At 37.2% G+C, this 16,605-nt stretch overlaps 1 pseudogene; it reads left to right on the top strand.

Moving 5' to 3' along the window:
- Positions 1-5,000: 5,000 nt before the first annotated feature.
- On the top strand, positions 5,001-10,289 carry LOC149254307 (7-deoxyloganetin glucosyltransferase pseudogene; annotated as a pseudogene).
- Positions 10,290-16,605: the final 6,316 nt, after the last annotated feature.

Raw genomic sequence — 16,605 nt, forward strand, 5'->3', positions numbered from 1 at the left:
CCTCACTGCCACAGGAAAAGACTATTTGGGACAACTAGAATCTACAATGGAATCAAGAATTGAAAATCTCTGCTAAAATTGTAGCAAAAAGCGCAATATCAGACAAATGGATCTCTCCTCCTCAGAATGTGTTCCAATTGAACTTCGACGGGGCCCCAAAAGGAAATCCAGGTAAAGCCAAGTTTGGGGGAATTTTCAGAGATCATAAAGGAGTCACCCTTCTAACATTTATAAGCTCAAATGGATGGGATTCGAATAACTCAACAGAGCTTGAAGGGTTATGGAAAGGGCTACTCTTAGCTCACTCACATGGTTTCTTCCCTCTCATAATTGAAGGTGACTCTCCAATACTAATAAATATGGTGAATAAAATTCTGCAGGGGACTCCCTCAAACAAAATTGGCAACAATTGGTGACTAGCTGAAAGACTAGAACATATTGAAAATTGGCTCAGAACCCATAGAGCAATTAATTTCAAACATATTCGTCAAGAAGGAAATAAGGTGGCTGATCTTCTTGCCAACATAGGGGTGGAGAGTAACTTTACTCTGAATGCTAATGCGTTATCTTCTATAGCCATAGATGCATAGATGAAGGAATTCAATGAAATAGTCGAGAAAGAGAAGACTCAGAAAGCAGGAGGCCACCCAGATGCAAAACACGTTAAGGTTTTAATGAACACTCTAAAGAATGGCAACGACAGGACAGGCCACTTGGCTGATGGCACCCCTCCCCATACGACCCTAAGGTGATTTCAAGACACTCTGCAAGCTACATTCAATGTAGGTCCGGATCGGAAAAAAGTCATTTACTGTTGGGTTATGGAGGTACCTCAGTTCATTCTTTCACCGTCTCCCCTACTCCGCTACAACTCTCCGCCTCAGGCTTATGAGCCCAGCCTTCGCACTGCAACTGGTCGTCGCCGCTAGATTGTTTGTTGCACAGATTTTGGTAATGGGTTTCAGCATTCTCATTTGGGTTTTGCATTTTAACCTCTACTCAGAATGACCCTGTTTTGCCTTGCAATTCCTCTGCTAGAGCTCCTCTATCATTGTCCCTCCTGTCACTGCTCCCTTTGAGTGCTCAGCCAGCGATATCAGCATGGTAAGACATCATATGGGAAGTCGTAGGGGAGGAACTCGGGGAGGAAGTTCTTGCCCTCCGACTGAGTAGTACCCTGAGTGCGCCACCTCCTCTCCTTCCCCTGAACTGCATCATCCTCCAATTCATAGGGTGGGTAGATATCCTAACACTAGAAGTGGGTGGGGTCGGGCTTGTTCTTCAGGTGTTGTTCATGGCGACTTTGCTGTCCACTCAGCTCATTTTCCTTTGCCCCTTCAACCCACTCCCCACTCAGCCCAATTGAGGTTCTGTAGCTCCCTGAATAGGCATGTCATTACCGCTACTATTTCCATTCTCTTCACTGAAGAAAACTCTTAGACGGCCTCTCAGGTTGACAATTCCAACTTGCCGCAGGAGGACGCTCCCAGATGTAGTAATTGCAGGGATACTGACAAGAATGGGATGGACAAGAGCCTCTTCACCTCACATGGATAGAATTTGGGTGGCAATCAGCATGGCGGAGGGGGTAGCTCTGCTGCCACGCGCACCTTTGGTGGTTCGAGTCATGACGGGTCTGCTCTGCAGGTTGCCTCACGACGACGGTGGAGAGCCACACAGCAGCATTTCCAGGGACGAGGTGGATGAGTGGGCATGCCCAATCATCGAGGAACCCATCCCGGATGACTTCATCTAGGCTGACGTGGCTTCTAGGTGGCTGGACGTGGCAGCCAGAGATATGGACGAGGCTGTCAAGGGTTCGGAAGTGGCTGCCTGGTGTTAGGATGTGGATGTACGTGGTTGCCCAGGTGTTTTCTATCTGTTTTTTTTTTGTTTTTTCTAGTTTTGGATAGAATCTGGTTTCCTAGCTGGTTTATTTGTCAGGGCATCATCTTACTATTTCTTGACTCAAGAATTGATACCATTTTTGTTTTTTATGCTCTCGATGGACTGGTTTCCCCAATGTTGGGGTAGTCCAGATTTTGCTGATACTCTACGTTAAACTTGGTCGAGGCTTAGTCCTCTCTGTATTTTTCTATACATATTAATAGATTACCTTTACTTAGAAAATATATATATATATATATATAAAATAAAAAATTCAAAAAATTTAATTTTTTTTTTAAATTTCTTTAAAATTAATAATATCTCTACATTTCTATCTTTTTTTTCTTTAATCTTTTTTAAGGATATATTTTCTATTTTTCTTTTAATTACTTTTGATTTTTTTTAAAGATTTAAGTTATTACACCTCTACCATTGAATTTGATAAAAAAAATTCATTTTCCTATATTCTCCAAGTAAATAAATACATTTATTTTTCAAATAGAAAAATAAAAAATTATTTAATTAAAACATTTTATTTAATAAAAATGAGGATAGAAACAAAAATTATTAATAAAAGAAAAAACATAAATATAATATTAAAAATAAATAGAAAACTACTTTTTCTATTATCTTTTTTTTGTGTAAGTGAGTAGATTATATTATATAACAAGTATAATACAAAAAACTGCCGAAGCAGTGTGAGCAGGGATGTACAATATTCCTGGGCTGATCGCCTGCTCAGAGGAAGTGATACAAGTAAACCAAAACGTAGCACACCACGCAGGGTGGTGAGGAACAGAACAAAACATTACTAAACCTCAGGAACTACCGTAAGTAGACAGGAGAAGTAACAACAGAGCAACAGACAAACACTAAAGCCGCGATAACAGAGTGAAAAGATAACAGAGAAGCAAGAACCCGAGTCGGTAAGAGAGCCAACATAATGACCTTAGAAGTGGTAATTCCCCATCTGGGTGATGGTGTCCAAGCCGATGTCCCTGACGTGGTTGTCGACCTTCGCCTGCATTTCTTCCAGGGAAGCAGGCTGAAACACTGCAGAAGTGGCTGGCTGAGCAGCATGGTTCGCACTAGAAGTGGCTGGCTGAGCTGTAGGAGCAGTATTGATGGAGTTTTTGAGAAGCTGGATGAGCAACCTAAGCATACGGTTGTGGGTTTTGATCGCTTCATACACCGAGGTGATTTTGCTGTCCAGGGAGCTATTGTAGTCTATAATCTTGGCCATCTGTTCTGTAGTGAGATTAACCTCTGTAGTGAGATTAACCTCTGTGACGGATTCCAGCGCCTTTGCAATTAAGGTTTTCGTGCGCCAGCTCTCCGCCTGGGTTCGCACAAATTGTGTGGTCCTCTTCGAGGGAGTACCGGGGTCTGTTAACCAGTTGACCTTAGCAGCAATTTCCATATCCGAACAACCACCCTCCTCAAGCTTCGCCTGAGCCTCTAATTCTGCAATTTTGCGTTTGATTCTGGTCGCGGTCCTGGTTTCGTAGCCACCTCTGGCTGCTTGAAGTTCCCTATTAGTTGCCTCGCAGCGACTACCTCCCGCTTCCATGGTAAACCTCTTGTGACTTGCCCGAATTAAACCAGACTTGTAAGCGGACCCGCTCTCAACACGAACTCTAAGAACAATGAGGAGAACAGGGCAATTGCCCATGTTTTTATAATGAAAGCAATGATGTTTCCTCAGGAGATTGGAGTAAATGCCTCTGATAGTGGTGGTACCTTGCTGATGGGTAAGCTGAAGAATCGCACAAGCGAGCCTGTCACTGGAAGAATTGGAGCTAATGATGTAACTACCAGGCTGACGAGCCGGGCGCCAAGTGTATGGTGAAAGCCTTCTTAAGGGATGGTGGCGCGTGAAGGGAGATATGCCCCGTATGCTGGCATGCTTGGTGCTGTTCCTTCGGGCCTTGTTCCGCCTCCTTCCACTCAGAATTGCCATTAATGGTAATGAAACCTCTCCATACGGATCCTCTCCATGCGTGCTGAAAGGACGGTGTCTGATGTAATGGATCTCGTCGCTTAATTCATTATGATCGCCTATCTGCAAGAGCCGCTGCCGCCAGGAGCTCCACCTCCCCCTATATCCAATCAACCCATTGAGGGCTTTGGGTTGATAATCCTTGCCGATCTCCTCGTGATTCCGAGACTGTGGCCAGGTGCCGTCCTCGATTAAGGTTGGGTGACCTGGATTAGATCCTTCGCTACCTGTTGTATGCATGCTTCCTTTATGATTGGGTCGTCAAACTCCCGCCAGCACCTGTCCATGGCAATGTTGGGGTTGTCTGCTCCACAGTTTGCCAGATGGTCAGCAAGACCATTCGCCTTTCTCTTGATTGTTTGAAAGATTAGACCTTTCATCCCCATAACGAGCTCAACTATGTTTTCCGTAGCTTTGGCAAGCCTCCAATGCTTGGTTGCTTTGCTTATGGTCATGCCTGTCTGTAGGCGTTTAGCCGCCATTTTTCTATTATCATTATCATTATTTCTAAATTTTTAATTTAATTATCAATAATTATTAAGTAGATGTTAGAGTATAGACTTAACCTCCATTTAAATATTTCAGAATATTTTTAATAGCACTCACAAATAAAATGTTCAAATTTATCTTAAAAATAAATTATGTTTTTTCTATTCTTTTAATTAAATTGATTAATTAAAAAAAATAAACCATGAATTATAATTTTTTTAAATATGTAATAATAGTAAACTATAATATTAATCTATCGTATCGTAATAGAGTTTATTTATAAATTCAAAATCTCCATAATAAAACTGAAAATAAATCTTAATAATTAAAAATTTTGATTTTTTATTTTTATAATAATATATCTATAAATTTAATTCATATATTAAGTTTTTTAATTAATAATGATATTTTAAAATAAAATTACTATTTAATTTAATTTTATAATTTCTTAAAATTATGGTGATTTATAACTTATTATGGGTATTGACTTGCTTTTTATTATTTAAAAGGAGAAAAAACCAAAAAAAACACACTTAAATTTGTTTTTTCTAATTTTCCTTGGTGCTCCATGAAGTACTGTCAAAACTTTAAGGACGTCTTTCTCATAATTCTGGATCCATTGAACATGGAGGCGGGGAAGAACGATGTGCAGAACATGTACTACTAACGCAGATTGTAAACCTATTCGTATTCAGCTTCATTTTTATTAACAACAATACGCTCGCTTGTGTACTGGAATATTGAGACAGAAAATTATTCATATTTCACAGATGAGAGCTGCCTCAATGAGAATCTCTTGATCAAGTGATAATAACTTGCATCCCGGGAATGCCCCCGCTGCGGTTGAAGGAGCTGCCCAGTTTCTGCCCCTTCGGATTTCTTCTTTCAAAATGCAATAAATCAAGCCCAGGGCACGTTAGCAGCAGATGGATTAATACTCAACACTTTCGTTGAGCTCGAAGGCCCAGTTTTGGAGGCACCCTCACTTCACTTCCCTGTCTGTGCCATTGGCCCTTTGCTGCTCTCTCAGTCGTTACATTGTAAGGCTAAGGATGGGTTCCCAGATGAATTGAGTATTTGGAAAGAAGAAAGGAGCTGCCTCACATGGTTGGATACTCGGAAGCCAAGCTACGTCATGTATGTTTGTTTGGGAAGCTTGACAGTTTTGTCTAATGAACAACTCCTGGAATTTGCATGGGGACTGGCCTCCAGCAACCAATCCTTCTTGTGGGTTATCAGGCCAGATATAGTTCATGGTGAATCTGCCATTTTACCAGAGGAATTCCTGGAGGAAAGAAAGGATAGAGGTCTGCCGGTGGAGTGGGCACCCCAGATAAAAGTATTACCACACCAATCTGTTGGGGGGTTTCTAACTCACAGTGGGTGGAACTCCACGTTGGAGAGCATAAGCGCAGGGGTGCCGATGATATGCTGGCCCTTCTTTGCGGAACAACAAACAAATGCGAAATTCGTTTGTGAAGAGCGGGGAATTGGAATGCACTTGAAAAAGACGGTGAGGAAAAAAGAGTTAGCGTTGTTGGTGAGGAATTTCATAAAAGGAGAGGCAGCAAATGGAATTATAAGGACAAGAAGGAAGGAAATGGAGTTGTTTATAATGCGATTTTTTGGAGATTCCGGTGACGGAATCCCACGGAAGAAATTGAGGTTAAATCTTGATTTGTTGCAGTTAAAATGGTTTTTTAACTGCATATTTGGATTCAGCACCCTGGAAAACCCCCGCGAGGCTTTCATTGTGCAGAAACTAGCTATCAAACTTGCGATTCCAATAAATTCCTGCCGGATTTCGACCGGAATAACCCGCCGGAAAAGCTTTCAAAAAGTCGCTTTATAGACAACTGCGAAGGGAATGGAGTTGTCTATAATGCGACTTTTTGGAGATTCCGGTGACGGAATCCGACGGAAGAAATTGAGGTTAAATCTTGATTTGTTGCAGTTAAAATGGTTCAATCCTTTTACCAAGCGAGCAGTCCAGGAAAAAGGATCTCCTCCTAACAATTTAGACAAGGCCATATATGCATCAAAAGGATCCAGCAAAATGATAGTACTCGAGCAGGCAAAATGATAGTACTCGAGCAGACCGTTTTTACTGAACAAGTTGAATTGACTTAGCAATATCATGTGAAAGGCTTGTAGTTCATTGCATTTCTCGTTGATTTACTTCGTCTGTAACATTTCCAGCAAATCTGTAAATTGTGGTTGTATACTCAATGCAGCTTAAATTTTCCAGCGTTTAAGCTCATTTTCATTTTGAGCTCAGTCGACATCTAATTTCTTGTTGGTCTTGGTCCGAAGCGCAATTAATGGTTCGTGAGCATCACCAAATGCCTTGAGGAATAATATTAAACTTGAGCGTAAGGTGATTGTGGATTTCCAAATATGTTAAGCTTACTGTAGATTTGAAAATATTAGGAAAAGAAGGAGATTTGGGAATATTCGGAATATGAAGTGGAGTGATTTATTTTGCTCTTTTATATTTTTAAAATATTTGAAAATCTATTAAATTCCCTGAAAATGACCCAATAAAAATACTAATAATATATTTAAACATTAATCAAATCCGTTAATTCAATCCACGTTAAATTAAATTAAACTTGATTAGGCTTTAAGTCAATCCTTATATCAGGTAATTGAGGTTCCCAGTCCATATGGCATGGCAATGCAGGTTTGAAGTTGAAAATGATATTTTGGATTTTGAAAAATAAAAATGATAGTTTTACTGTATTTTGCATTTTAAATATATATATATATATATATATATATATATTTTTTTTTTTGAATATTTAAGATTTTTTTTTTAACTATATTTAATAATCACATGGTTGAGTGTTTATTTAGGGAAATACTAAGAGAAATGTTGGTTTCTATTGCTAAGATTCTATTAGTAAGCTAGAGCAATCAACATGAAGACTATTACTAAGATTCCATTCGTCACTTAGATTAATTAAGATGAAGTTTTTCTTTTTTAAATATGCTATATTAGAGATGAATACTATTGAAAAAATCATGGGTTCTCATAACCTTGAAATCAAAAAACTATTGATAAATTTACCCAGTGAAGTTTAATAGGGCTATTGTGAGGGCCCCATAAATTCCATCAATATTTCACGATCCTAACATGAGAGGCAATTTTCCCTCCACATTCTGGTTGGAGAGCATCTTAGAGATGTTAATATATTTTGGAAGAAAGGTGAGAGGTATAGTTGTCTAATAATACTAGCATAGATCCATCTTAAACACTGATCTAACATGAGTTGAGAGGGATCCAATTTTTTCATGTGAATTTTTTTTATGAACCATATTATTTAAATATTTTGTGTAGTTATTTAATTTTTTATTTTTATTTTTATTTGGGTCATCATAAGCAAAATTTCAACTTTGATGAGAGACAGACAAAGTTACACATCATACTAGGCTGTAGAATGAGCATAATTTTTTCTCAACCAAATTGTAATTTCGATTAAATACATTTTATTCAAATAATTTTTTTGTTTAATATTAAATTTTATTTTTATTATTTTAATATTTTTATTAATAAATATTTGAAAAAACAATTATAAATTAAATTATAAAAACATTTCACAACAATTTCTTTCTTTATATTAATAAATTAATAAAAATATATTTTCCAATTAAAAATATATGATCATATTTAATAATCCTATGGACAAAGTGTTTGTCTATGCCTTAGTGGTGTGTCATATTTAGGGAAATGCATTAAGGATTGCATTACAAAATGTTCATCCACTCTGCATTTGCTCAAGAATGTCATGTTAAATAGGGTGTCAAATAAGAAACAAAATAAAATAATACAATAAAGAAATCACTTAAATTCATAACGATTAAAAAGATTTGCTAATAGTAAGTAAAGAAAATGGTGTAGTATTATCTATTTTATATAACATAATTTTAATCATAGAATAATATGTTATATAGATATGGAGATTTCTGTGCATTAAAATGAGGATATCACATGTACATCACACAGATACTAAAAATTCAATTCACATTAATATATTATAAGCATAAGGAACTATGTCTCGAGCTAATCTATTTTGGACATACAATCTTTTGATTGAGTGAATATCTCAAACACGCACCAATTTAGGAGGCTAATTAGTTGGAGAGAATCTATCCACCAACTAGACCTTAACAAACTCCTAAACACTGGGAACTAACTCTTGTACATAGAAAGCATCACAACCAAGACAAGTAGGAAATAGATTTTCCAAGTCCCCCCTAATGACTATTTGTCTCCATCTCAATAAAAAAAGTCTGGTTGTGGCCGGGGTGTTTACAAACATGAACAAAAAGAATATTTTGATGTCCATATAAAAGAACAACCAGCAATGGCCACTCTAATGGGATGTCCTTCATGTCCATGGTTTAGTCAACCATTATATATTCATTCTTGTACATGTACTTATAAGTCCCCCTCCATTATGACCAACTTGGGTTTCCTTGGATTACCCATAACCATGCACTAGGTTTTATAGTCTTAGGTTAAACCATGCCCATGGTTTTGTCGGCTGACCCTAAACCATGCCTGTAGTTTTCTTGATTGACCCTAAACCATGCTACAAGAATCCGTGCCTACTTCACTCTCACATTTGTGGTTTCTAGGTTACCACAAACCTATGCTACAAAGTGGTTTTCAGCTTACCATAAACCTGCACTTACACACACACTCTCAAGTGGTTTTTGGCTTACCACAAACCTACACTTCCAAAGTGGATTTAAGATTGCTGGGAACTTCATGGGGTACACACAATTATAGCTAAAGAATATTACAAAATTTTGAATGACCACTACAAAACATCATAAACTTGCCTATTAATACATAAATGTGACAAATAATAGACTTTAATCAAGTATCTATTCCACAAACTCACAAACTTTCAGTTAGCTGTCCATCATCCTTTAATTGCTATTGCTTCTTATTTACCTCCTGCTCTAAAATTGTTTATACCACCCACAACATTATCTTTAACATCATTGTTCGATAATTATCCTAGATTTCCATATTCACATATATGTAATTTGCTAAATTAATTAACTCTAATAAAATCATTACACTTTGAATTAGCTAAACTCAATAAAATTATCTTCCATAATCCAAAATTCTTACCATAAATCCATTAGTAGGCAACCACATTACCAATAACTTATTTTCTACAATGCATGCTCAATAATTATCCTAGATTTCCATGTTCACATATATGTAATTTGCTAAATTAACTGACTCATTAAAGAGATTGTATACTCAATAAATATCTTGGATTTCCATATTCACATATATATAATTTGCTAAATTAAGCAACTCTAATAAATGTAATTTGCTAAATTAACCAACTCTAATAAAATCCCTACACTTTGAATTAGCTAAACTCAATAAAATTATCTTCGAAAATCCAAAATTCTTACCCTAAATTCATTAGTAGGCAACCACATTACCAATCACTTATTCTTTACCATAGCCATTAAAGAGATCGTATACATAATTGGTTACCACACGTCAAAAGAATACCACATCGAACAAAGCACTCCCATTAAAACATCGTAATTCACCTTCATACCGTGGAAGGGTTTTTTTTTCTACGCACAGGTTACCACAGATCCACGACCACACCAACTCAACAACGTTCGTTCGCCTCTTCCACATAAGTCTTCCAACACACCAGCAATAATCATCCATGACACCACTGACAGTGTCTCCACAGAGACGTATGCCAAGCTCGGCCTCCTTATGCGCACAACTCTCCACGTAAGGTTGCAGCTGAAAATGGGTCTTCCACGCACCACAGACTCCTTTGCATGCAGACTCCTCTGGACAGACTGGTGGGCTTTTGTGCTTCTCCCAACTGTTAAAAACACAGCAGATTCAGTACCTGCCTGATAACTTCACCATGGAAAGCAACAACTACAGCCAATACTGCTCTCCTCATGAGCATTAGTAGCTCGACTTGTCCACACTGCAGGTTTATTTTATGGACAACAAACTCAAATAAAAACACATTCGAATACATCTCAAAACAGATACATATGCTTTCTATTTCCTTGGCCCCGTAACTCGAGTTGTCCACACTGCAGGTTTATTTTATGGACAACAAATTCAAATAAAATTACATTACGAATACATGTCAAAACAGATACATATGCTTTCTATTTCCTTGGCCCGGTAAGGACCACGGCCCATGCCCATATGGGTTTTGATAGCAAATTGAAATGGGAAGACACATACATACGCTTTCTATTTCCTTGCCCGGGTAAGGGTCAGGGCCATATGGGTTTTGATACCAAATTAATATGGGAAAACAAACTCTTTAGAAATAAAATATAAGTATTAAAAAAATACACAATCAAAACAATCAAACAATTGTTTTCTCCAATTATTTCCCAGTGATATAAATAGCAACATATAGTGGAAAACATTTTCTAATAACCCAAAATTAATGAGTTATTAACCAGGAACGTATCCTTTGTAAATGTTTCAACATCATTCATATTATACAATTTTTCTGGGTGATTCAATTCTTAATTTTTTCCGTTTGATAATAATGTCGGATATTTATGTTGCAAACAAATTGAAGTGTTCTGCTATTTCTTGGCTTCTCTCAATTGATTTGTAACTCATCTATAAATGAGGGAATTATAATTGACTTATGGATTTTTTGCAAAATTATAAATTCAATCTTTGTCCTGACAATTATATAAAAACACTTTTTTTAAAATAGACTTTAACACTTATATTTTGTTTTGTATATATATATTTTTATATAATTATTTGAAGCAATGTCCAATGGACTTGATTCTTCTCCCACTCGTTTGAGAACTATTAAGTTGAGAATATTTTGTGCCAAAAGATTCAAGCATTCCAACACACATTATTCAAAGGTATAAGTAATGATGCATGTTAATTATGATGTACATATATTTTAACTCGTAATTGTCATGAAATTGTGAATGTTGGGATCAATGGACTTTCCATTGAAAGAAAATATTAGATATATATGTGGGATGCATTTGTTATGAATTATGCAATCTAATTATTCATGTTTCTCACAATAAGATTTTTTAAACAATTAAGAAATGCTTAATATAATTTACTGAAGTTAATACCTAACAAAGATGCTCTCTCTCTCTCTCTCTCTCTCTCTCTCTATATATATATATATATATATATATGACAATTCTGTATAGATGTATATAAATTATTTCTTTTATTATAATGCTATGATAATCAACAATAATATCCTCTTCAATTTTACTAAGAGAGGAATTGTTTCAATTTCTTATCATTATCAATCAACAAAAAAATATAACTTTCTGCAACATTAATAAATAATTTTAGTGATCTCCTCTATGTCAATTTTATCTATCATTAAAACATATATAATTTTAATTTTAAACCAACATCCAATTACTATTACTAATTTAGAAATAAATGAATAATTGTGAGAATGAGACTAACTAATGGTATGTCAAAACTTTTCTACAAGAAAACCAAAATGTAAGTTTTGGAGATGTAACATTGATAAAGTGATAATTAATGAATTTTTAGTTTAATGAGCCAATTTAATTGATGTCTTTAACCAACAATTCAATGTAGAAACAAAGGGAGAGATTGCATACATTTCATAGTAGAGATTAAGAACCCTAGGATGTATATGGCCTTTATATAGATTAGGCACCAAGAAAATGTTGCAACCAAGTTGGAATGTTGTATGTAATGGATGTTTCCCAACACTTCCTTTGTGTGCATAGTAAAAATACTCTAGGCTTATACTTTTGATATAGTATAATATGGTGTCATCATCCCGCTCATTTGCTTGAGCATAATATCAACTTTGTTGGGGTATGTCGGTTGGGCCAGGCTGTAGTGTGGTCCTTGCATATGGCTAATAGGAAACCTTCCTGCTGTTTTTTGTCACTGTAGGTAAACCTTGTCCATCTTTTTGCCACTCCTCCACCATTTCTGCCAATTTTGGATGTGATTCCAAAAATGGTTCCCAACCTCTTCTAACTCTGCTATTTGACTTTGGGAGTACTGCAATTTTTACTGGCTCTATCTTTTGAACTAGGAGGCCATTTTGAAACTTCTGCATATCACTGGAAATATTTTTCTAAGATCTTTCCATCAAGTTGAGTTTCATCTGTATTTGAGATGAGTTACTTCTCCAAAACTGGCGCCAAAGTTTTTGCATCATCCTAATCCATGTTCCTCGTTGAATCTTCTTCTTGTGCATGGAATTTAATCTCTTGAGTCCTTCTTTGACACCCTTGTCATGTGTTGAAATCAATGACAACATATTTATAACAATTAGTTTTGTTGGGTGTTTGTTATATTCTTTCCACCACTAGTCACACACGCGGGGGGCTCACTGGGGGCCAAAAGTCACATCTGTTCATTACACTCAGCACAAACCTCCCCGTCAGGGGGTTTCACAGGGTCTGAGGCAACACCCCATGAATTTTTTTGGACCTTATATTAGGTTGGCGAACCTACCTATGGTTTTGTGCATGCGTTTTTCACATGGTTTTGAGCATGATGGTTTTCTTCTAAAGGTATTTTGTAGATCTGGTCAAGGGAACTATGATTATGTTTTAATCTAGGGTTAATTGATTAAGGTTTATAAATGCTTCGTCATGTATATATATGTATTGTAACATTGAAATGAACATAATGAAAAATAAATTTGGTAGTCATGGTTTTGGGATCCACGGGAAAAATCTCAGTGTATTTATTTTATGTTTCTCACCATGGTATATGTTTTGTTTTTGAGAATTCATTTGCAAGTAATTTATGTACAGGGTTAAAAGCTACATTTGGTATTAGAGTTGTTTCGACTTCAAGGGGACGCCTTTTCTACTAAGGGGTTTTTCTTAGGCCTGTGGTAGACCTTGTTTAGTGGGATATTTGCGAGTTTGATTCTTGTGATGAAAGAAGATGGCAAGCAATGGAAAGATAAATATCAAGAAATTTAATGGTTAGAGTTTTGAGTTGTAGAAAATGTAGATGAAGGATTGTAGGTTTTAACCCCGTACAGAAATTACCTACATATGAATTCAAAAACACAGAGAGCATAACACATAAAACACATACACACAAAGATTTTCCCCTGGATCCAAAAACCGGGACTACCAGCTTGATTTTTCATTATGTTCCTTTCAATGTTACAATACATATTTATACATTATGAAGCATCCAATACCATGGACCGAAAACCATCGCGTCCAATACCATGGACCAAAAACCATCATGTCCAAAAAGCGTGTGCGAAAATCATGCACAAAACCATAGGTGGGTTTGCCCAACCTAACATAGGTTCCAAAACCAAAATTTTACGGGGCGCTGCTTAGGACCTCATAAAGTGGGGTTATGGGTACACCTCAAACCCCATGTGACCTCCCCTCTAACCCCCCAGTTAACTACGTGGGCTAGTCATGGAAAGAATATAACACAACCCAACATTCTCCCACTTGTTGTTTTCTTTCCATAGGGGGCCACAAGAGAGCTTAGTCATTTTTCTAGCCCTGAAACGCCCATTGTCTCTCTACACCAACAAAACTTCTCAGAGCTCACAGATTTTGTCAATGCATCTGCAGTATTCTTTAAAGTGTCCACCTTTACCAGCAACAAATTTTTTTCTTCTATCATATCCCTCACAAAGTGATACTGAACATCAATGTGCTTTGTCTTTGAATGATATACGGGGTTCTTTGCCAAGAAATTCCACTTTGGCTATCACAGTCTATCCTTATAGCTTCCTGTACTAACCCCATAGTTGAACACAATCTCTGCAACCAAACTGCTTCCTTGCTTGCATCAGTGGCTGCCATGTATTCTGCCTCTGTAGTTGATAGTCCCACTACAGATTGTTTCTTACTCATCCAACTGACTGCACCTCCAAATAGGTTAAACACATACCCACTTGTGGATCTTTTGTGATCCAGATCTACAGCCCAGTCTCCATCAACAAAGCCATGAATATCCAACACTCTGTCCAATCCTGGTCCTCCTTGGTAGCACAAACCATAATCACTAGTGCTATGCAAATACCTGAAAACTCGCTTCACTATAGTCCAATGCTCCTTCCCTGGTTTTGACATAAACCTGCTCAATACTCCCACTACATGTGCAATTTCTGGTTTAGTACAGACCATTGCATACATTAGGCTATCGACTACACTTGCATATGGAACACAGGACATGTCCTCTTCCTCTTCTTGTGTCTTGGGACACTGTTTAACAGATAACCTCACACCTATAGGAACAGGAACCTTCACCGATTTACTATCCTGCATATTAAACCTCTGCAGTATTGTCTCGACATACTTCCTCTGCTTTAACTAGAGCTTCCTCTTTTCCTAATCTTTTTTAATTTCCATGCCCAAAATATATTTTGCAGCACCAATATCTTTCATGTCGAATTTGAAGGACAATTGGGTCTTCAAATCCTGGATAATTTCTTTGTCATTTCCAACCAGCAACATATCATCCACATACAAGACCAGATAAATAACACAGTCACCAATTAATTTAAAATACACACAATGATCTTCTTTGCTTCTGATGAAGCCAAGTCCCCGTATAAATGTATCAAATTTCTGACACCACATCCTTGGTGACTGTTTTAACCCATATAGAGACTTCTTTAGCTTGCATAATAGTTCTTTCTTACCCTTCACCGCAAAGCCTTCAGGTTGCTTCATGTAGATCTCCTCTTCCAGATCCCCGTGAAGAAATGTTGTCTTCACATCCATCTGTTCTACCTCAAAATCAAAAGTAGCAGCAACAGATAAAAGTAATCTAATAGAAGTTACCTTGGCAATAGGAGAAAAAATGTAACCAAAATCAATTCCGGGCACCTGGAAATAACTTTTGCTACCAACCGAGCTTTGTATTTCTCAACTTTTCATTCTGCATTTGTCTTCCTTTTGAACACCCATTGACTGCCAATGTGTTTCCTTCTAGCTAGTAACTCCACCAGATCCCAAGCCTCATTTTTGTGCAAAGATGTCATTTCATCAACCATGGCCTCTTTCTAGAGTTTTCCTTCCTCTGAATCCACTGCATCCTTCACAGTTCTGGGATCATCATCAGTAACAAACAAAGAAAAATTTGAACAGAAAGCAGATGGACTATACCTTTCTGGCTTCCTTCTTTCTCGAACTGATCTTCTCACAGTCGAAGTTTGTGGCTCTTCATTTTCTGATTCCTCCTCTACTGTAGAGTCTGATTCTTCCTCCTTTAGCTCAAACTCTATCTTCTCAGGTTCCTTTGGTTGGACTTCATGTTTAATAACATTTTTCACCTCTCTGAACACCACATTTCGGCTATACACAACCTTCCTTGTTACTGGGTTCCAAAGCTTATAACCCTTTAAACCATCCTTATACCCAATAAAGATTCACTTTTTAGATTTACTATCCAACTTGGTTCATTTCTCCTTTGGAACATGTACATATGCATCACATCCAAATACACTTAGATGTGAAAGAGAGGGTTTCTTACCAGTCCATACCTCTTGTGGAGTCTTATCCTCCAACGCTGATGAAGGTGACCTGTTGACTAGGTAACATGCAGTATCCACCACCTCTGCCCAGAATTCCTGTCCTAACCCGACACCACTGAACATGCTTCTTGCCCTTTCCATCAACATCTTGTTCATTCTTTCTGCAACTCCATTTTGCTGAGGTGTATATGGAGTAGTCTTCTTCCGTGATATACCACACTTCTTACAGAATTTTTCAAATTCCTTACTGCAAAACTCTCCACTGTTATCTGTCCTCAGCACCTTTAGCTTCTTCTCTGTCTGGTTTTCCACCAGAGCCTTAAATTCTTTAAACCTGTCAAATACTTCAGATTTCTTCTTAAGGAAATATATCCATGTATTCCTTGAGAAGTCATCTATAAATGATACATAGTACATAGACTTACCCAGTGATGGAACCTTCACAGGTCCAAACACATCACTGTGCACAAGCTCTAATATTTGTTTCACATCTTACCACCAGAGGGGAAACTCACCCAATTCTGCTTCCCATATACACAATTTTCACAGAAATAAAAATCCAGAGAGCTATTACTCATACCTTCTACCATGCCTTTACCATGAAGTATTCGAAGGCCTTTCTCTCCAATATGTCCAAGCCTTTAATGCCACAGCATGGTCTTCTCTCTAGAGACCACTAAATTTTCTGCTCCACTT

Source organism: Pinus tabuliformis, chromosome 7, assembly GCF_031772625.1.
Source record: "Pinus tabuliformis cultivar Carrire ecotype Pingquan chromosome 7, CPIR1, whole genome shotgun sequence".
NCBI classification, from domain to species: domain Eukaryota; kingdom Viridiplantae; phylum Streptophyta; class Pinopsida; order Pinales; family Pinaceae; genus Pinus; species Pinus tabuliformis.